The 22,913-nt window shown below is 39.2% G+C and overlaps 1 protein-coding gene, 1 long non-coding RNA gene and 1 pseudogene across 2 annotated transcripts in view; 1 reads left to right on the top strand and 2 right to left on the bottom strand.

The window, feature by feature from the left end:
* Positions 1-6,577, bottom strand: part of LOC136267877 (uncharacterized) — a 68,113-nt gene extending 61,536 nt beyond the window's left edge. Inside the window, exon 1 of the mRNA XM_066063050.1 lies at positions 6,346-6,577. The gene's annotated coding sequence lies outside the window, so the exon portion shown is untranslated. The remainder of the gene's footprint in view (positions 1-6,345) is intronic.
* A 4,166-nt stretch (positions 6,578-10,743) lies between these two features.
* LOC136236898 (uncharacterized) overlaps positions 10,744-22,913 on the top strand; it is a 38,007-nt pseudogene continuing 25,837 nt past the window's right edge.
* Positions 12,164-13,401, bottom strand: LOC136236159 (uncharacterized). Its single transcript, XR_010692010.1, has 2 exons — positions 13,164-13,401; positions 12,164-12,419 (listed from the first exon to the last, which is right to left on the bottom strand). It is a non-coding gene; the product is annotated as an uncharacterized lncRNA (long non-coding RNA).

The raw sequence follows: 22,913 nt of genomic DNA, 5'->3' as shown, positions 1-22,913 counted from the left end.
GGAGTCTGCAATTCGGCTAAATCGTGTATGAGATTTCACATCTTCGGCAATATTATAAAGCAAGACTTGAAAAATCGTAGTATCCAGTCACGAGTGTATGGAAAATCGTTTACAAGATAAGATTCATTTACGAAGATACTGCATATCACAAGGGGTAGTCGCTACTGATAGTCCTGTAGAACCATCTGCGACCGGAATCAAAATCAAGTGATCAAGAGCTGAACCAAATGATCAAAACGTCCTAGAAAGTGGTGATTAAGCTAGCTCGCAAACAAAACAAGAATTTCCAAAAATATGTGCTGAATTATCAAGCAATCAAAGCAGTATTTAAGACGAAATCAAGTGATCAAGGTATATTTTTGTTGATCAAAAACTTTGATCCCTGTCACAGATGGTTCTATAGGACTATTGATAGTGACCACTCCTTGAATCATGAAACATACAAAATTTTACAATGAATTTTCACAAGTATTTCAGATTTGCAATTATCCTGCTGTAAGAATATATCTAATCCAAAACAGCCAAGCTGTAAAAAAGTGTGCGGCCCTCAGAAAGGCTATGGTGAAAAAAGATGTGAAATCCAAGGTGGCGGCCAAGAAATGGCTGTGATGGTAGGTTAGTGGTAAAAATTTTAATAATGACAATTCAGGTGAATTTTTGTGCCGCTTCACAAAAATTCACCTGAATTGTCGTTATTAAAATTTTTACCACTAACCTACCATCACAGCCATTTCTTGGCCGCCACCTTGGATTTCACATCTTTTTTCACCATAGCCTTTCTGAGGGCCGCACACTTTTTTACAGCTTGGCTGTTTTGGATTAGATTTCATTTCTTTTTGTATTTGTATACCCCAAAGCCGGCCTATGGCCAGCTTTGGGACTTTTTTAACCTATGTTTTTTTCTTTACTACAGGAAGAAGAAAAGATGAAGTAGATGTACTTTAAATATTTTATCAGTAAATGTACAAATTATATATACTGTATAATACATATGTGACCGGATTTGCGAAAAGGGGTCCAATTTGCCAACTTTGACAATTGATAACTTCAGATTGGAAAGAGCTATTGCCTTGATATTTGGGCAGTGGTGAGCACCACTATAGCTGAATACATGGTGAAATGTTCAGGTTAATATGTTACTTGAACACTGAGTTATGGTCTCCAACATTTACGGAATTGGATGTGTGTGGAAGACCCCTTTTCGCAAATCCGGTCACATATATTGATTACAGAAATCTCCATGGTGGTTTCTTTGTAACTGAACACTCTACAAGGTGACTTCTTCTAATTACTCTCTCTACAGGGTGAATTGTTTGTAGCTGAACGATCTACAAGGTAACTTCTTCTAGCTGATCTCTCTACAGGGTGATGTGTTTGTAGCTGAATTTTGTATAGGTGATTTGTTTGCAGCTGAGCTCTTTACAGAATGGTTTCTTTGTAGCTGAACTCTCTAAAAGGTAACTTCTTCTAACTGATCTTTCTACAGGGCAATTTGTTTCTGGCAGAATTTTCTACAGGGTGATTTCTTTGCAGCTGAACTCTCTACATGGTGGTTTCTTTGTAGCTGAACTCTCTACAAGGTAATTTCTTCTAGCTGATCTCTCTACAGGGAGATTTGTTTGTAGCTGAACTATCTACAAGGTAACTTCTTATAGCTGATCTCTACAGGGTGATTTGTTCGTAGTTGAATTCTGTACAGGTGATTTGTTTGCAGCTGAGCTCTTTACAAAATGGTTTCTTTGTAGCTGAACTTTCTCCAAGGTAACTTCTTCTAACTGATCTTTCTACAGGGTGATTTGTTTGTAGCTGAACTATCTACAAGGTAATTTCTTCTAGCTGATCTCTCTACAGGGCGATTTGTTTGTAGCTGAATTCTGTACAAGTGATTTGTTTGCAGCTGAGCTCTTTACAGAATAGTTTCTTTGTAGCTGAACTCTCTACAGGGTGATTTGTTTGTAGCTGAAATCCCTACAAGGTAACTTCTTCTAGCTGATCTCTCTACAGGGTGATTTGTTTGTAGCTGAACTCTCTACAGGTGATTTGTTTGTAGCTGAACTCTACAAGGCGATACTTCTAGGTGATCTCTCTACAGGATTCCTTGTTTCTAACTGAACTCTCAACAGGGTGATCTGTTCATAGCTGAACTTTCTACTGGGTGATTTGTTTGCAGCTGAACTCTCTAAATGGTGGTTTCTTTGTAGCTGAACTCTCTACAATGTGACTTCTTCTAGCTGAACTCTCTACAAGGTGACTTGTTTCTAGCTGATCTCTCTACAGGGTGACTTGTTTCTAGCTGAACTCTCTACAGGTGATTTGTTTGTAGCTGAACTCTCTACATGGTGGTTTCGTTGTAGCTGAACTCTCTACAAGGTAACTTCTTCTAGCTGATCTTTTTCACTGCATATTTGTTTGTAGCTGAGTTCTCTACAGGGTGATTTGTTTGCAGCTGAACTCTCTACATGGGAGTTTCATTGTAGCTGAACTCTCTACAATGTGACTTCTTCTAGCTGAACTCTCTACAGGGTGACTTGTTTCTAGCTGAACTCTCTACAGGTGATTTGTTTGCAGCTGAACTCTCTACATGGTGGTTTCTTCGTAGCTGAACTCTCTACAAGGTAACTTCTTCTAGCCGATCTTTCTACAAGGTGATTGAGTTTTTTGCAGCTGAACTCTTTACATGGTGGTTGCTTTGTAGCTGAACTCTCTAAAAGGTGACTTCTTCTAGCTGAACTCTCTACAGGATGATTTGTTTGCAGCTGGATTCTCTACGTGGTAGTTTCTTTGTAGCTGAACTCTCTACAATGTGACTTCTTCTAGCTGAACTCTCTACAGGGTGACTTGTTTTTAGCTGATCTCTCTACAGGGTGACTTGTTTCTAGCTGAACTCTCTGCAGGTGATTTGTTTGCAGCTGAACTCTCTACATGGTGGTTTCTTTGCAGCTGAACTCTCTACAAGGTAACTTCTTCTAGCTGATCTTTCTACAGGGTGATTTGTTTGTAGCTGAATTCTCTACAGGGTGATTTATTTGCAGCTTAACTCTCTACAAGGTGACTTCTTCTAGCTGAACTCTCTACAGAGTGATTGATTTTTTTTGCAGCTGAACTCTCTACATGGTGGTTTCTTTGTAACTTAACTCTCTACAGGGTGATTTGTTTGTAGCTGAACTCTCTGCAGGGTGATCTGTTCATAGCTGAACTCCCTATAAGGTAACTTCTTCTAGCTAATCTTTCTACAGGGCGATTTGTTTGTAGCTGAGTTCTCTACAGGGTGATTTGTTTGCAGCTGAACTCTACATGGTAGCTTCTTAGTAGCTCTACAATGTTACTTCTTCTAGCTGAACTCTCTACAAGGTGACTTGTTTCTAGCTGATCTCTCTACAGGGTGACTTGTTTCTAGCTGAACTCTCTACAGGTGATTTGTTTGCAGCTGAACTCTCTACATGATTGTTTCTTTGTAGCTGAACTCTCTACAAGGTAATTTCTTCTAGCTGATCTCTCTACAGGCCGATTTGTTTGTAGCTGAACTCTCTACATGATGGTTTCTTTGTAGCTGAACTCTCTACAAGGTGATTTCTTCTATAGCTGATCTTTCTACAGGGTGATTTGTTTGTAGTTAAACTCTCTACACGATAGATTCTTTGTAGCTGAACTCTCTACAAGGTGATTTCTTCTATAGCTGATCTTTCTACAGGGTGATTTGTTTGTACCTGAACTATCTACATGATGGTTTCTTTGTAGCTGAACTCTCTACAAGGTAACTTCTTCTAGCTGATCTCTCTACAGGACAATTTGTTTGTACCTGAACTCTCACATGATTGTTTCTTTGAAGCTGAACTCTCTACGAGGTGATTTCTTCTAGCTGATCTTTCTACAGGGTGATTTGTTTGTAGCAGAACTCTCTACAAGGAAACTTCTTCTAGCTGATCTCTCTACAGAGAGATTTGTTTGTAGCTGAACTCTCTATACATGATTTGTTTGCGGCTGAATTCTCTACATGATGGTTTCTTTGTAGCTGAACTCTCTACAAGGTAACTTCTTCTAGCTGATCTCTTTACAGGGTGAATTGTTTGTAGCAGAACGATCTACAAGGTAACTTCTTCTTACTTATCTCTCTACAGGGTGATTTGTTTGTAGCTGAACTTTTTACAAGGAAACCTCTTTTAACTGAGCTCTGTACAGGGTGAATTGTTTGTAGCTGAACTATCTACAAGGTAACTTCTTCTAGCTGATCTCTCTACAGGATGATTTGTTTGTAGCTGAACTATCTACAAGGTAACTTCTTCTAGCTGATCTCTCTACAGGGTGATTTGTTTGTAGCTGAATTCTGTATAGGTGATTTGTTTGCAGCTGAGCTCTTTACAGAATGGTTTCTTTGTAGCTGAACTCTCTACAAGGTAACTTCTTCTAGCTGATGTATCTACAGGGTCACTAGTTTGTAGCTGAATTCTCTACATGGTGGTTTCTTTGTAACTGAAGTATCTACAAGGTGACATCTTCTAGCTGATCTTTCAACAGGGTGATTTGTTTGTATCTGAACTCTCTACAAGAAATCTTCTTCTAACTGATGTTTTAACAGGGTGAATTGTTTGTAGCTGAACTCTCTACAGGGTGATTTGTTTGTAGCTGATCTCTATACAGGTTACTTATTTCTAACTGATCTCTTGAATTCTGTTCAGGGTGACTGCTCTATTAGGATGACTGCTCTATTAGAGTATCTCGATCTCGCACTTGCTACACCAAGTTGGATTTCGTGTTATAACTCCGTGGCTTTAAGTCTGATTCTTCTACACCATTGAAGAGCCTTTCTAAGATGATAACTCCATCTGTACAGCGATTTTGCAAGCATTACCCCAAGCGGTTTACCTGGTAGGCGTGGCAAGCATAATAATAATAATAATAATAAAATAAAAATATTAAAAATTAGCTAATCTCGATTGCGTAATTGTTACACACTGTTGATTTTTTCGCTGTATCTTCCTGGTTTTTAGCTCGATTTCTTTCAAACCACAAAAGGTTTGAGGTTCAATAGTTAACCTATTCACCCACCGATTTTCAGCTTCTTCCCATACGCGGTTTACCCTGTAGGCGTGACAACATATTGGTGTTATTTTTCGTGCATAACCGCTCATAACTCTTTGTCTGTTTATGGTATTCCAGCCAAAGTTGGTACCGAGATGCGCCTTTATACCCCCCTTCTGTGTGCCAAATTTCAAGGCAATCGGATAACGCGTTCGAGTTTTATAGCAGTTTTTGTAAGTGTGCGACAAGAAAAAGAAAAATAAGAAGAAGAAGAAAAAAAAAACGAAGAAACTCAGCCAATTTTTGAAGTCGCATATCTCGGGAACGCGCGAAGCGATTTCGCTCAAATTTGGAATGTAGAGTGCTGCAGTTGGGGGGCATGTCCACAGCAAAAATCGTCTTGTTTCATCAAGGAAGCACAGAGCTACGGAGGTGCGAAAATTGCGTTTTCTTTCTTCCTGTCAATATACTCACGGGTGTTACGCGCCGGCTTCTTGGGCCGCACGACACACTACCGTGTGTCTTGACCTGTCAATATACTCACGGGTGTTACGCGCCGGCTTCTTGGGCCGCACGACACACTACCGTGTGTCTTGATACAAGTCGTTGTGGGATTTATTCAATGGCATGTAGCTAGCTAAATTACTAGTTGTGCATCATTCAATCAAGCATTCAATGGAATTCCCCGCCCACATGCCCAAGGATTTTAGTCACCTCCATACCACCAATTGATGCACTTGTGACCGGGATCAAGATTTAATTAAGTGATCAAGGGGTATTTTTGAAGTGAATCAAGCGATCAAGGCGTCCGCAAAAGTGGCGATCAAGCACCTTTGGAAAGCTAACTTTGGGCAATACGAGAAAATACTAAGCGTTTACGGTTGACGATCAAGAATCAAGGCTCTTGGGAAAATGAAATCAAGTGATCAAGGCAATATTTTGGCGATCAAACTTTTTGATCCCGGTCTCGAGCGCATCAATTGGCGGTATGGAAGTGACTACCTAGTCTCGCGTGGCCAGACCGTTTTTTCTCGGCACGGCGCTTATCGATTGCATTATAAGCGCCTGCTCGAAAAAGGGTCCGAATTGACAGCTTATTCTGGCCTAATTTGTCAGCGCCACCTGGACTTACGTAATTTTTCGAGCAGGCGCTTATAATGCAATTGATAAGCGCCGTGCCGAGAAAAAGCGGTCTGGCCACGCGAGACTAAGTGACTACCCCTTGATTTGTGTGATCAGCGAGGTGATCAGGACTGAGGAAATTAGTTCAAGCCTAAATGCTGGTGTTACACAATTCATAGAAACGATGACAAACTATATACATACCTCACTGACCCGAGGCCTGCTTGTGTTTGCTCTGGTTTGCTGGGATCGAGGTGGCTGGGATTTTAATTTTACGCTGTAACTGAGAACGGCAACTGCTCGAATTAGTATACTGCCAGTATTGGTATCAACTCGAGGAAGAGTTCAGATGCGGAATAAGTAGGTAGGCCAGTCATTCTTCAACAAATGCTTTTCCTAGTAGTAGATTTCATTAGACCAAGAGTTAATAATAAGATTAGACCATATACCCAGGATATGAAACGTAGCGGCGCGCTCCAATAGCAACCGTACATTCCAAAATTCCAATCCGCATTGGCTCTACTTAGTTGTTTGTTCATTTAAAAGTGAGTTTAAGTAAGAAAAAGACCGTGTTACTGAAAAAAAGCGGTCAATTCAGCCTTGTTTTGACGTTTATGGGCAATTTGTAAGAAACTGACCATTGAACTAATTCACAAAAAGCGACAACTATACAAAGCTTATAAACTCAATCCCACTCCAGCACTTCATGATCAGTATAGAAAACTCAGTAATGTTGTGCGCAAGTGCTGTCGGGACAATACTATCAATCATTCAGTTTCTGTGTCTGCGAGTTATCATTCTAACCCTAAGAGATTTTGGCGATGGATTAACTCAGTTAAGAGGTTTAGAACTCCAATTCCTCCACTGTCTCATGCTGGACATAACGTTGCAGATGATTCTGAGAAGGCTGGTGTTTTTAATCGGTACTTCTGTTCAGTTTTTACAAAAGAAAATGTATCGAATCTTAATGAGCTTAAACCTAAGATCTCCCCAGTTACTACTATTGATTCAATCACAATTTCATCTGATGATGTTCTTGGCCAGTTGAGCTCTCTGGATGTTACAAAGTCCTGTGGCCCTGATTGTATTACACCTCGTATGCTGAAGCTAACAGCTGATCATGTGTGCTATTCACTGAGTAGAGAGTGATGAATAAGTCTGTTATTTCAGGATCGTTACCTTTTGACTGGATTTCTGCCAACATTGTTCCCATTCATAAGAAAAACGACCGACATTCTCCTGACAATTATCGTCCAATTAGTTTGACCTCAATCATTGTGAAAGTTTTGGAACGTATAATTCACAAACATTTATATTTCAGTATTGAGAAAAAATGACCTTTTGAGTCAGCACCAGTATGGCTTTCAACCGAATCGTTCTACAACTAAACTTCTGCTTCAAGCTTTAGATGACTGGACACTCTCACTGGAGCGCCGTGAGTCTGTTCACTGCTTGTTTTTGGACTATGCCAAAGCTTTTGACTCGGTTCCACATGAACGGCTACTTCTGAAATTAGAATCCCTTGGGATAAGTGGTAATCTGTTAGAATGGATGCGCTCCTTCCTTACTAAGAGATTTCAGAGGGTGGTTGTAAATGGTTCTTACTCAGATTGGGCACCAGTCACTTCTGGAGTGCCACAAGGATCTGTTCTGGGCCCTCTGTTGTTTTTACTTTACATAGATGAGCTGTCTTCAATACCTAATGTGTGCAAATTAAAGCTGTTTGCCGATGATGTACTCCTTTATTTTTGTGTGAAATCAGTGAAAGATTGCCAGCTATTACAGAATGATCTTTCTGCTATAGTCTCATGGTCTAAACTGTGGCAGCTTAATTTGAATCCTCTTAAGTGTGAGGCTTTATCTATACCAACAAAAGGAAGCCTATTACTTTTACTTATTTTATTGGAGATCAACCACTACAATGGACTAATCTTGTGAAGTATCTGGGGATTCAAATTAATAGCAAATTACAATGGTCTACTCAATGTCAGGCTGTTGCTACTAAGGCTACTAGGGTTTGGAATGTTTTAAGACGTACCATGTTTGGGTGTGATTCAGAGGCTAGATGTAGAGCATACAAGGCTATAGTAAGGCCACTGTTGGAGTATGCTTGTGTAGTGTGGTCACCACATACTGCTAAAGATGTGAATTTGTTGGAGGCTGTCCAGAGACGTGCTGCACGGTGGGCTTGTGGTAGTTGTTGGAACCCAACCACATGTTCTTGGTCTCTTCCCCATGAAACCTGTTATCAAAAGTTGCATTTACCTCCCTTGTGTTCCAGGCGTGACTATTTATCAGTTTGTACTCTTCAGGACATTCGTCACAATGGTTCCATTCCTTTTCTGAAGTACTGTACTTACAACACGTTGGCTACACGTAGTCATTCTCTTTCTCTTGTACCACCCCTGTCAACAATTAATGCTAGGAGGTATTCTTACTTTGTACGGGTATGTTTTGTCTGGAATCAAGTGCCTATTGATATCTTGAGAATTGCAACCTGTACTGCCTTTCGCCATGCTGCATATAAACACTTCTGTGGCATTTTCTAAGTAATTTATTGTTAATGTTGTATTGCTTTCGTGTATTGGTATTTTGTTGTGTAATGTTGTCTTTGTTTTGTAATGTTGTATTTTGTAGTTATTTTTGTATTCTGGACAGTACCTTGTACAGGCTTACACCTTTTGTACTTGTCCTTCCTGGTCTGTGGTAAATTGATAATAATAATAATAATAATAACTGACGGGCAGCTGCTGACGCTTGTCTACACTGAGCATAGATACATAGGTAGGGGTGACTATTATCTATGTCTACAGTAAAGGACTCATGTAAGACTTGTATTACCTGGTTAGTTTATCAATTTCAGGTGGGATGTCAGGTTGTGGATAGTTGTTTGTAAGAGTTGCTGTTAGCAACTGACAAGAAATTTTTGTGTAGCTAGACTCTACCTGCCAAGCTAAACTACTGGTACTATTTCAGTACTTTTGTTTTGCAAAGTAGTCTACTGTTATTAAAGTTTTGCATGAGTGATATAATGAAGTGCCACATAATTTGTGATGGTTTTCATGACTCCGAGTCACAGAATTCACTCTTTTTTTTTAGGGCTCGTTCAATGGTACTACACATTACCTACAAGTACTGTATGCTGGTTAAACAGATAGAATTTTATTGGAAAGTACCGTCGTACTACATTCCAACACACGAAGGAAAGTTATTTACTAATATCCAGTGACAGATTACAATGACAACAGAGCTGATCTACGAAACAGTGAGATCAACCACATATTTGGAACACCTAGCACAAGAGGCGGATGGTTTAACAAAAAGACTGTCAACACACAACTGAATGTCGAGGAATTTAGAACCTGAATGAATCAAGTAACCTAAAATATATTGAGGCTGTAACAATATTTTTGGTAAAAGGCAGGGGCGTACCGAGGAGGATTTCCAGGGGTTTCAGGAAACCCCTTTGGATTTTACAAACTACTTGAAACATTAAGAAATTGAAACTTCAGGTTTCCAGAATCTGGAATCTATCATGGAACAGGACGCATTTTAAACTTTTATCTTAGTTAAAATAATAGTTTCTAACATGATAGCAACACTTAAAGCATTGTTCTGAATTATGATTTTGTGAAAAGACTGATATAGAGCAGGTAATATAAACTACTCTAATATAACAGTCACTTAGTTGTATAGTGGAAACCTCTTTTCAAAATTCCTGCGTATACCCATGAAAGGGGGTGTGCTGGCGTGAATGAGACCATGGACAAGTTTCTTGGTTATTAAGGGTGTTTGTAGTATCCTAGTACAGTTGTGTTATATATATATAGCACAATCTTGTCAATCAACCCATGGCAATAATGCGATAATACTGTACAGGTCATTCACAAATGGTGGTTTCCACTGCCCACCAGTGTGGAGAATTACTGATGATAAATTTCAAAATCTTTATTGTACCTAGCCACTATACCGGCTTGTATTGTTTTATTCAGCTGTAAACAGACCTTCAGTGCAGACCACTGTAAAGAATAACCATGCAACAGTAGAAATTGTAGCACATTAATGCATCATAAAATCTTGTACGGTAATGTTAATAACTTATGCTGTAGTATTATAGGTATGTGCTACATACTTATGTTGTTTCCTGGGCCGTGCTCAGCATTCGGCATGATTGGTCAGGCTCAGCTACAAGACGTGCTAAACTGTCTGTGTAGTGCATACATACAATTATTTTGTAATTCACATCTGTGATGCAAGATACAATATATCCACTGGCGAGAAATACGGATGTGCTATAATACTACTGTAATAAATACTAAGAGTCACATGAGATTCAGGATATGATGCAGCTCCACCAAATTCTCCTACACTCATGCCTGTCGTACATCTGCTCAGGAATGTAGTATCATGGAAGTCCGGTAGGTAGCAGCGCCATCAATTAACGGCAGATCTGTCGGATCGCCTTGTTCAGAGACTGCCGTCACTGCCGGGCACCCTAGTCTCGCGTGGCCAGACCACTATTTTCTTCGGGGTGGCGCTTATCGATTAGAGATTATAAGCGCTCCATCGAAGCGCTTATAATCTCTAATCGATAAGCGCCACCCCGAAGAAAATAGTGGTCTGGCCACGCGAGACTAGCCGGAACTAATAGTTGAAAAAGTCGAGGAAAAAGTAACTTTGATAGGCAAGAACAAGTGAGTATAATTAGTTTTGTTTGTATTGTTTGAGTAGTTAGTTTTTTTGTTTTTGTCTGTTGTATATATGTGTGCTCCAGTAGGGAAGAACGGCTCCGCCGACTACTGTGAGGATAAACAATATATCAATCAATCAGTTACAGTATAGAGGGAAACTTTGGTGGGGTAAACTTTGGCGATTCACTACAAATTTGCCAAAGTTTACCCCGCCAATTACTTGTAGCACCTGAGATTAGCATTTTTATAGGTAAAGACTGAGCTTGAATAAACCATAGATACTAGACTTATAATAGGGATTGGCAACGGATGCGTAAACGGAAATAATCCGCGTTTCGCTTTCCCGTAATACTGTTAGGAATTTTCAAGTCACTACCAGCTAACCACTTTTAGTGCCGCTATGCTACCACAGATACTATACTTACAAGTATAGTATAGTATCTGTGATGCTACTGAGAATGTTTCATGTGTTTCCACGAAGATTTAGTCTTTAAAGGTACTTAGCTCCATTAGGGATTCTTGCTAGCATACGTGATGGAATTTCAGTACGGAAGTGAAACCTGCTTTTATTCTTTATTATTAATTACTAGGCAGACAGCACAGCTGGTGTGCGTAGGATGTAAAATCAACAATAGTGAAGTGCATGTTACAATCAATAAGTGTACGTATGCTACAATTACTAGTTGTGAACAAAAAGTTACAGTATGTATGTGTTACATAAAAACACTAGACGCAAGGCACCTTCACTGCACTGCCTTACGTCTTTATGCAGTGCAGTGAAGGTGCTTTCGTCTTTATCTCTCGCATTGTGGCAGTGAGAAGACTAGACTAAGAGATGAGAGTTAAGCAGCTGAGATTAATAACTTTCTCCGGCTTGCTATCTTTCTAGTGGTGGAACAATTTTCCCTCACCCACATTGTATCTGGACAAAACTGTATGCCGAGAAGTTGTAGCTAATCTGCTAAAGCATGAATTTAACTATAGGACATCCTCACATCTCTCTGGCTTACCTGTACAGAACCACAAATTATTCACACTTCAAGCACTGCCTGTTCTATTAGAGTTATCGACTGCTTTATTAGAGTGTATCTGAACCTTTGAAGTCAGCATTGATGATTACACTCCATCAGTTTAGACCACTAAAGTTCAAATGAAATACTGTAGCGGACTGGGTGTGCCCAGTTCCTGAACTCTAGTAGGAGTAAGACCTATTATGTACACCAGACCATAAACTGAATTTGAAGTCGGTGAAGCATCACCTTGATCTCAACAATGAGGGACATCCCATATCCATGAGGCAGTACTGTCACACAGGATCAAACATAGCACAGTTCATACACCCTATACAACTTTGATTCGTGTGCCATACAACTCAAGTTACAAATAACAACACCTTGCCAGGCTATTATTTACATGTCATATGAAACTACATGATGTAAACATTGCTAATCCGACTAGGAGGTTGATTCTTGCTCTACTCTTGCATGGGCCTGTTGCAGCTTGTCTTGTGTTATACTTCTGACTCCATCTAGTCTGCCAGCAGGTCTGTTGGTTCTGCAACTGCTCACTCAGATGCTAACAGCTTACCTAGCATTACTATAAATCAAAAATCAAATTAAGACTACTACATAAACACACCACAAATAATTCATTACACCAGAGTAATTTCTCCTGCCAGATATTTTATGTGGGCAGCAGGAAAGTCTCCTGGTTTCTGTTGCACGATTTTTCCCAAAATACAATAAATTATGTCATCATATTTTTTGCACTAAAAGTGATAAATTTACATATACATAGTGAACCAGATTCAACTGTATTGGGGAAGTCAAGAACCTAAGCCCACAGTACTTTCAAAGTTCAGCAAAAAAAGGCTGTAATCCACATTCAACCATAAGAATGTGAACTATACAATGTGTAGAGTTAGCCCTGTCAACACTCCAGCTGTGATCATGGAATATGGAGAACAGTGACCAGGTAATTTACTTGCAGTCCCCAAACAAAATGTCTGGCACGTAAGACTAATACCAAAGGAGATTAGATACCTTTGTGCAATATGCAATTTCATCAGATTGTTTACTGAGGTAGTTGGTAAAAGTCATATTAAGTTAAGTCGTATTATGTGCATAATTATATTCATGAAGAGGGTAATTTATTTGAAACAAGTTCGAAAAACATTTCACCCATTTGTTTTCTCATTACCCCTTTCTGTTGGTAATGCAGCACACACACAAAAGGTAAACACAAAACACACTTTTGTACTACAAAGTCACACGCACGCATGCACACACTAAAGCAAAGCTTTTGGTAATAGTATAGCAGCCAAGCACACACACATTAAAGCAAAGCTTTCAGCAATAGCATCAACGTAATTCCAAAAACCCAGTTTGAGACCATTGCTAAAGAGCACACACTAGATCATTATCTGTAATATTCTTCCCTCTGGTTCTTAGGTGGTCTTCCAACCTTGAATTTCTTGTAATTTCTCTCCTTTCATCAAAGTTCTGATGCCAAGACTATACATGTGAAATTTTCTGTTGCTCATTTTAAACTCTGCCTACACGAAAGTAACAGGAAGGCTTCATAAACTAGATATAGAGTGACATTCTCCAAAGTTAACATTTGTACTGAACCTTGGAAACTCTTCAGAAAGTAGTTCACGAAGCTCAGTAAAACTACACAAACTTGTACAAATATCGCTCTGAAATTCCCTGTAAATAAGCATTCTCCCTCAAACAACGCCCCTATTGTTAGAAAATTTGATCCATTAACACTTCCAAGGTCAAAATAAAAGGGTGGGAAATGTTAACACCGTTTAGGAACGTTGTGTCACTTCAAGAAAACTACACAACGGTAAATAGCGTTGAACTCCACAGTAAACAACAAAATGACAGCGCGCTAAAACACACAAATAAGAAACTTACCCATCACATGTACTTCATATAGCCATAGCTTCAGCTTTAACGCACGAAGAATACGTGCACTGCATGCCTGCTCGAGTGCCTGTCACTCAAAGGCTCCATCATCTTTTACTTCACCAGCGAAACAGCGAAACGCGCATTAATTTACAAAAATAATAATTTTATAGTGCGTTGCCAATCCCTATTATAAGTCTAGTATCTATGAATAAACCACTTTACCAGAAGCCATGGAATGTTAATTGGATAATAAATTAGCTATTGCATAATCACTGGAGGTGGATTGCCTTCTTGAAATGGCACTGCAACTGCATTGCAAATGCTGTTTTACGTTAGTAAGGGAAAGCACATAACAGCAGTGTAGTCATAATGCTTGCTGCACTGTGATCATTTTGATATGAAAACTAGTCATCGAGTACCTGTAGTTCATCTTACACTATGACTTTTGATAGATTTACTACTGACACTCACATTAGCATTGCCACAGACCACACAGGATAACAGTTTAAACCAAAATTAATTAACAGTAAGTTACAGACCCCAGCAAAGTATCTAGTAACTGAATGGGAGTATAGCATTATTTGACCTTTACTGCACTGTCAATAAGGATTGATTATGGCTTGTAGGAGCTGGATACTGATACACTAGGATCTTTTCAGCAAGTATTTCTGTGACTAACCGGCTTATTCTTCACCACAACATGTGCTGAATTGGTAGTTCTATAGGTGGTAAACCCTATGTCCAAGTTTCATTTCAATAGTCCATGGAATGTAGTGGTTAATAATTGCAATTGTACAACATCCGGTGTCCTTTAAAATGTATTCAAGCCTATGGGAGTGAGGTAAGAAATCTTCGTGGGAGCCTAAACTGTATCGTTTATTCTTATTATGAGAACAAAATTGTAATCTTCAGGTTGTTAGCACCACGATGGTATATAGTTTGTGAAGATTCGCTGTGTTGTAAAGCAGAAAGAAGCAACTTTAGCATGGCAGAAGACTCTAGTGACTTTGTTTTCCGCATCTAGAAAGTCTGCTTAATGAGATAAACTTTGCCACTATATTTCTACAAGGCTGGGAACAACACGTACTTTGCAAAATTTTATTGCAGAAATAGGCAATCTTTCATTGCTGTGATTCTATCAATACTAGGCAGTTATTTCACCCATTACAGTAGGTTTAGTAGCCATGTCTTTAAATAAAGTGGTCTATTCGCCAAAGTTTACCCCGCCAAAGTTTCCCTCAATACAGTATAAGGCTTCAAAATATCCCATACATTTAGTATGTATGGGATTCGTTGTACACATCTTTACAACATGAAAACATGTTCATGATGCTAGTATAGAATATCTATGATGAAAACATGCTTGTTCCAGTACTAAACTGTTGGGAGTGAACACATGTTCTATATTTGGCGGGCTCCGTACTGGCGGTATGTGGTCTAGTCTTGCATTGCCATACCGCCTTTCTCTTATTGTGTGTGGGCGACCTGCTATCCAAATCTTTTTCCCTACACAAAAGAAGAAGAAAAGTGGTCTAGATACGTGAGACTAGCGTGTACAGTAGTCTGGTGCTGCCCATCCGTTTAAAGTAAAAATGATTCTAAGAGACCTTGCACGACAACAAAAGCAAGCGAAATCACGTGCTCTAGATTTTGTCCAATCAAATCAATTCATTTTGAAGTTCAAACTAAAATGCTGCACATAACGTCTTGTGGCACTAGTCTCGTTCCCAGCCGCCCACGCGAAGATCGTCTGGTGACAGTCCAACTTCTTGGCCCAGGAAGTATGCATCAATAAATATGCACCTGAAAAACCAGCTAGTAGTTGTCTAAACGTCTTCTCCGTTGATTGTTCTAAGTCGAATACTAATAAGGTTTTCATACATCAAGTTTTAATTGGCATTTATTAGTCACTCCAGTGATTTTTATAAAGTAACACCTTCTGAGCGGATTTATTCATTTGAATATGAACACAAGAAACAAGTTTGTAGCAATATTCCCACTAGAGGGGGCCAAAGTCACCAGATGACCTTTGTGTGATCGAGCGTGTGGAGGATGGGGACGAGACTATTGTGGCGCAAGGTCTCTGTAATTAAGGGCAGTGCTGGTCACTGTAAAGTGCTAATAATAATAATAATAATAATAAAGGGTCTGGTGATAGCTAGGGTACACATGTGTACATCAAAAAATATTTCACGTGATTGTCCTGAATGGAACACTTGATTGTAATTTAGTTATGTCCTTGTTTGCATGTTCTGGTTTATTTTTATACTTCTCCTTGCCATGTTTGTACTGTGCATTTTGCACATACTGTATAGCGGGTTTTTATCGCAAGGACTTTAATCTCGTGTTTTGGGCACTTCGCAATATTAAAATTCGCGACATTTCATTACGTGGAGTGGAGTTTTGTGGAGTGGAGTTTTGTTTATCCTGAGGTTTTTGGCACCTGTAAAACTGTCGTGTTCAACAACGAACCAGGTGCTTGTTTGTACATAACAGCTTGCTGATGGTTTAGTTGCTTGTTCCCCTATACAACACGTGTTTCTTCACCAAACATCACTGAACATCACTGAACGCGGCTGCTCTACCTACCCGTTTTCAGCTGCCCTAACCGTTTTCTGGCGAACTTCAGGCGCCTGCATCAACTCATCGTGGATACAAGCATAGATACAAAGAAACACAGAAAAGAGAACAAATTTCACTGCTTTTCATCTTGTACGCGAACATTTATTACGAGTAATAAAATTCGCACGAGAAATTTTAATGTCATGAATTAGTTACCTCGTGAGATTAAGTGTCGCATGATTTTATTTTTGCAAGTAAATTTATCCGTGAGAAAAACCCGCTATACAGTATAGAGGTTTTCAGAAGAATCTGAAAACATGTGTATTTACGGGACGTCATTGCATCTGACTTTATGTGATATGTAATAGCTAAAATATCGGAAATCATGTGAAAATAATAGATGTGCTTCAGATGTCTAGACATATGAATTTTTGTAACTTGACTTTAGTAATAGTTGTTAGAGAAAACAGTGAAGGATGGATGTTTGTCAGTATGGTAAGCAAAGATTATCCAGTGTTATATTTTGAAGAAAAGTTAGTAACTAAGTATGCTTTAGTCACCAAGAAATTTTTGGCCAAATGCGAAATTCGCCCTACCAACCATAGTTTAGCAGCTTTAGCCACAATACTCCACAGACCATATGGGTATATAGTGATTTACAACATATTCGTTCAATAGCCAATTCATAGTAGTGGTTTTTGAGATGCTAATAGAATACCCCATGTTTTATACATCCATAGTGACCTAGATTCCTTAAAACATCACGGCTATTACATGATGTAGGTTCAAACATAATTCTCTCTCACAAGCCCAATGGATTGTATAGAAAAATTAATACAGAATCTTTCCTCCATGGTCATACTGAGCAGGTTGTGGTAGAAGATTCAAAATCATCTGTATGCCAAGTGACATCTGGTGTTCCGCAAGGATCTGTACTTGGTCCTGTGCTATTCTTAATTTACATTAAGATGGTGCTGAACTGATTGAGTCCAGCCACACTAAATGATTTGTTTCAACCCATGTCCTTAACCCTTAAACGCACATGAAACTTTTAAGGAAGTAAGCCTTAAATGTGCACGGAACTTTTAAGGAATGTGTGTTTACACAAAACAAACTTATGTGGTGAGGTAAGATAGCCTTTCCTAACTCTATTAGCCTATAATCATACATCAATAGAAAGCTTATTCATTGGCCTACTTGTGAAGGCTAAATAACCACTGTAACAACAAGCTTACTTGTTATAAAGCAAAGAATGATGCCTCGCTTATCGCAATGGCACATTCTTCGTCTCAATTGTCCTGTTGATTGTGGGTGTAATCACGTGACCTGTATATGGCCTTATTCGCCACTGAATGGCGATTCGACTAATACTTGTTAGTGATCCGGACCAACTGGCAAGGAATTATGGGTTATTTTCTACAGTAGGGTTTACATCAAAAGTGACACGCGCCGCCAAAAATATCGCCCTTAAAAACCACCTTAGAAACTTCTTACGTGACGAAAATCACCTTTACGGAATAATATTAGTCCATCTAACATCAAGTGTAGCGTTAAAAACAAGAAAACACTTACTGGCGGCCGGGTATAGAATTTTTTAAAAATCGTCAAAATTCGAAATTTCGTCTCACTCACTCACTGACCACAGTCGCAAGCCTAGACCCCAAACGAAGCAACGCAGGGTCACCATTTTGCACCACAACAACAAACTCACCGGTGGGATGTGCCTTTTGGGGTTCCGACGAGTGTGCACCCTGTGCGCCTTGTCTTTTCTTTTATCTTCAATCAGGCTGCTTGTCTTCTTCTTCATCCAACGAAACCATACCGAGGCGTTAATTTTCCATATCAACACTTTCTTTAAGCATAATAGACGCCACAATATTATTTAAGGCGCTTAGACCACGCTACTGTATGGCCCCGACTGTACAGAGGAATCAGTACTCCACTATAGGTAACAAGGTTACGCCCATTCTTTATTCTACGTATTATCGATCTATCAATCGAGATCACGATGACCACGCCCCTTTTACGCTAGCTGTATTTGTGACCACACACACTCAAGTTGGTAGGCTGATTCGAGATACTCTAGTCTAATAATCGATCGAAACCACGATGACCACACCTCTTTTTGGGGCAAGCACTTCTTCGCAGGCTGACTAGATACTCTAATACAGCAGTCACCCTAATAAAACAGTCACATGTTTATAGCTAGCTGTATGCTTTAACAAAATAAACGAACTAGTATAAATTTAAAAATGAAGTAGGGTTTCAAGCTATAAAAAGTTGTGAAACAAGAGATGAACAATGGTAGCTATTACAGCATAGCTCAGTGGGAAATCCCTACTTTGGCATTAAACACAAAATAATTGCTATACCATGCCAAAGAAGGGATTTAACACTGAGCTATGCTGTAATAGCTACCATTGTTCATATCTTGTTTCACTACTTTTTATAGCTTGAAACCCTACTTCATTTTTAAATTTATAATATACGTACTAGTGTAATAGACTTTTGTGGTCTTTGTTAAGAATTATTTTCATGGGGAGTCTTGGTCCTACATTTTGGTCATAGGGTAAACCCCTAGGTATCATTTTAATGCTTATTACACCACGAGTAGAATGGCACAAATTACAAAGCCATACGATGAATGCTTCATAATTTACAGTGCTTTTGTTTACAGCCATGCATAAAACCTATAGGTTTATGCGTTTTCAAGGGGCATGCGTAATTTGTCCATATATAGGCTTATGCGCATTTGAGCTATTGTAGGGTGGCCCAAAACTTCACCATTGTACAACTTACTCTACGTCTACAAAGCTATTGTGATATCCTCTGATACTTTAGTCTAGCCTACAAAGTTTCATGAAATAACACACCTTCATTTTATGCCTATACAACTCTGAAGTTTCAAACTGATTTTTTAAATAACTTTCCCAGTGAGCAACCTAGCACTAAGCCATTTCAGTTCCAACCACGTCTCATCTGTACAACAATTCTTTACTTTCCTTTTCACTGATAACAACGTGGAAAGTAGTGAAAATGCACACCTGTGAACTACAACATTAGCTAACAACTCCATCAAGCCTGAATCGCTGAAAGTTCGAAACGTACTATTGTAGAGTAATGCTTACCCGATGCCTATACCAAATTTTGATGATCTGTGGTGCCTAGTCATTTAGCAAGAAAGGAGAAGGTGTTGCTACTCAGGGAATGCTCCATATAATAGTAATCATGCGGTGGCAGCTGGTACCATTCGCCAGTGAATTAACCAGAGTTGTGATAAGCTAACTGAGGCAAGCTCCACACTGGCGGTAGTCCATTCGACTGTTTCAGTCATTTGACTGTCCGACCGTCACATAACCGAAAATTTGCATAAAGAACACAGAAAGCCCATGCACGTTTAGCCAATGATTTAAAGGACATTTTTGTTCTTCCATAGTGCTAAGTATACTGTCTCAGTCATGTTGAATCTTTGTAGTGCTGGTTCTTCATGTTTAAAGTACTTTAAGAATGGATGCAGATTTTGTTTGTGTTAAATACCAACAAAGGAGCTCCTTGCATGTTTTTGACCCAATGAATGCGAGGAAGATGCTAAAGTTCTGAATAAATGTGAAGAAGATAATGAAATTCTCAACAAATTCAAAGATGCTGAGCTTGGCAATTTTGAACACCCATAGCTGTGTTTCAGCCTGGCATAAGCTGAAGTTGTGTTGATTACACCCTGCTTGTGCTGTTAAAGAATAGATTTTACATTTCACTTCACCTTAACATGCAACAAACTTTGCGTAAACTGATGCCAAAAGTATTTTGTATGCTCTTACAATTGGCCCTATAGCATTGTTGTTCAACATCTAATGGCCATACAAATCAAAATCAGCATGTAGATAGAGAAAGAGCTAGTCTACAATATAACGGTGTTTGAGCATACAATATAACAAATTTAATCAGTTTACAGCAAAGTTTACAGCAAAGTTTATACTGAGCTAGTCAGTATAAACACTGAGCTAGTGCCAACACTGCCAACACTGAGCTAGTGCCTGAAGTGTCAATATACTGAGCTAGTCAGTATAAGTTTACAGCAAAGTTTATACTGAGCTAGTCTACAATATAACAAATTTAATCCTTACCTGATATATTATATTGGCACTTCAGGTAATGATCTCCTTGTCTATGACTTTTTATTATAATGAATGGTCCGTGCTAATTTGTAAAATTCCCAAGTTTTCCTTCACATTACAGGACTATATATACAGTGTTAGATACTATCCTTTATCTTATTTTACGTTAATTGTTTGCATGATTGTATGCTGTTTGTGTTTTTTTTCGATTTTAGGTGTAGTAAACAAGATGACTAACCAGGATACTCCTGTGATGAGTAACATCAAGATAACAATGGTTGGCGATGGTACTGTAGGAAAAACTTGCATGTTGTTTAGTTACACAACCAACAAGTTTCCAGACAATTATGTTCCAACAGTAAGTAAACTGTTGTTAGTAACATTTTGTTACAAACCTGTAGTACCCGGTGTTTGAAAACTATGCTGTCACGGTCATGCATCATGGAGTACAATATAATGTGGGTTTATGGGACACTCCAGGTATGGCAATAAATGTGAATGTGCTGTTTTGACTCGTGATCATGTAGGGGTAGAAGATTATGATCGTTTAAGGCCTCTGTCATACCCTGATACTGATGTGTTTTTAGTATGTTTTTCATGTGTTAGTCCAGCATCTTTTGAAAATGTTAAAGAGAAGGTAGAACTTTACTAATAAATATTACTAAGATTATTATTTTATCAAATACCACAGTGGGTACCAGAAATCACTCACCATTGTCCCGATACTCCTTTTCTGCTGGTGGGCACTAAGGTACGTAATATAACATGGTAATTTGTGATGAAGCTTTGTATGTTTATAATACAGGCTGACTTAAGAAATGACCCTGATACAATTGATGAGCTGTTCAGAGTGCTCATGAAACCAATTACAGTTGAGCAAGCTGAGAAATTAGCAGAACAAATTGGTGCTTTGAAGTATGTTGAGTGCTCGGCTCTTTCTCAAGAGGGTTTGAAGGATGTGTTTGATAGTGCTATTGCTGCAACAGCAAAGGTAAACCATTTTATATAGAAATTTTATAATCATTACCTAACTTGTGCAGCATATGTGTGGCAAAGTTGTCACAAGATGAAGGTATCACGCAAACAGGTTACACGCATGTGAAGTGGCTATTGTGCTTTGCTCTCAGCTATACACTCTTATGTTCACTGCATTACAAATGGAGAATATGTAATAGGAGAAGCACCTCTGCAATCAATCCAGTCACCACAGATAATATGGATGATTCCCATTTAGAAGCCATCATACTGTATGTTCAGCTTGTTACACAGCATTACAAAGAAAGAACAATAGGAGAAGTACATTTGCACTTACCATGCAAAATACCAATGATTCCTGTTTGCAAACATAAAGAAGCCATCACACACTACTGCAAATCGACGCTTTGGACTGTCAGCAAAAAGGAATGGACACAAAGGAGTATGTTCATGATGCAATGCGGAACAGTGAAATAATCAAGCCATAATCTTAGCGGGCAGGCAGGCAGGCAAGATTTCAAGTTTAGCAAAAAAAAATTTTTTTAATGCTATATCCAGCTAAGGTGTTACACAGTTGAACCAAGTTAATGTGAAAGGGGGCGCGCAATAGGTGTACGGGGGGTCAAGGCATCATGTGTAATGGCCAATGATGTAATCAGATGGTCAGTATAAAAAGGCAGGATGGTTATTCTCTACATGCTGTTAAGCTTGCAGCAATACTTCTGTAAAAAATTTTCTACTTTGATTTCAGTAGCTCCGTGTACCGAGTTTGAAATGGCTGATGATAACCAACTCCCTGGCCAGCATGACCCGGAAGCAGCACAGATGTTACTTACAAGGGGCAACCTACCTACCATGGTAAAGAGAAATTGGATTCAATGCTCGACAGAGTTGTAACAGGAAGGAGCTGTTGTATAGTGTGTGCTCAGCCAGCATGCATGGTGTGTTGTGCCATAGCGGTGGCAAGGGTTCCGTAACTGGCTTCCAGCTAATTAACCATTTGGCAAGTCAGTCAGGGAAGCATATTAACTAGCCAAGTAGCTTCAGCAAGAAACTGACAAGCAAAAAATGTAGCAGTGAGCTAGACTGTTCATGTATTAACTCCATTGCTTAGGCAAATTGCTTAGCTAAACAGCTAGATTTTATCTCCCTTATACTACCTTGCTGGCAAAACCGTACCTACAAACGTAAACACTTGCTACTGCAATGGGTGTTGTACTAGTACTGCATCCCAGGTAGTAAATGCCAGTTTGTAGTTATGGCTCGCACTGAAATTAGCGCTTGAACAGCGTCCTTACAAGGGTTCTTTTTGTGTCATTACAGCCATTGGAAGAATGCCTGTTACAACAGCATTGCAGCACCTGCAGACACAAGAGATTGTGGTGACCAGTCTAAGAGCAACAAAATGACACTTGTTAAGAACAACCCTGGTGCAGATTGCAGAAATGATGAGCCAGAAGCGGGTGAATCTAATTTGCTTATGGCTATCGCCAAGCCTTCCCCCATACCAGAAA

The sequence above is a fragment of the Dysidea avara genome, chromosome 10 (genome assembly GCF_963678975.1).
Source record: "Dysidea avara chromosome 10, odDysAvar1.4, whole genome shotgun sequence".
NCBI lineage: Eukaryota > Metazoa > Porifera > Demospongiae > Dictyoceratida > Dysideidae > Dysidea > Dysidea avara.
This window is presented reverse-complemented; position numbering and strand designations above follow the sequence as displayed.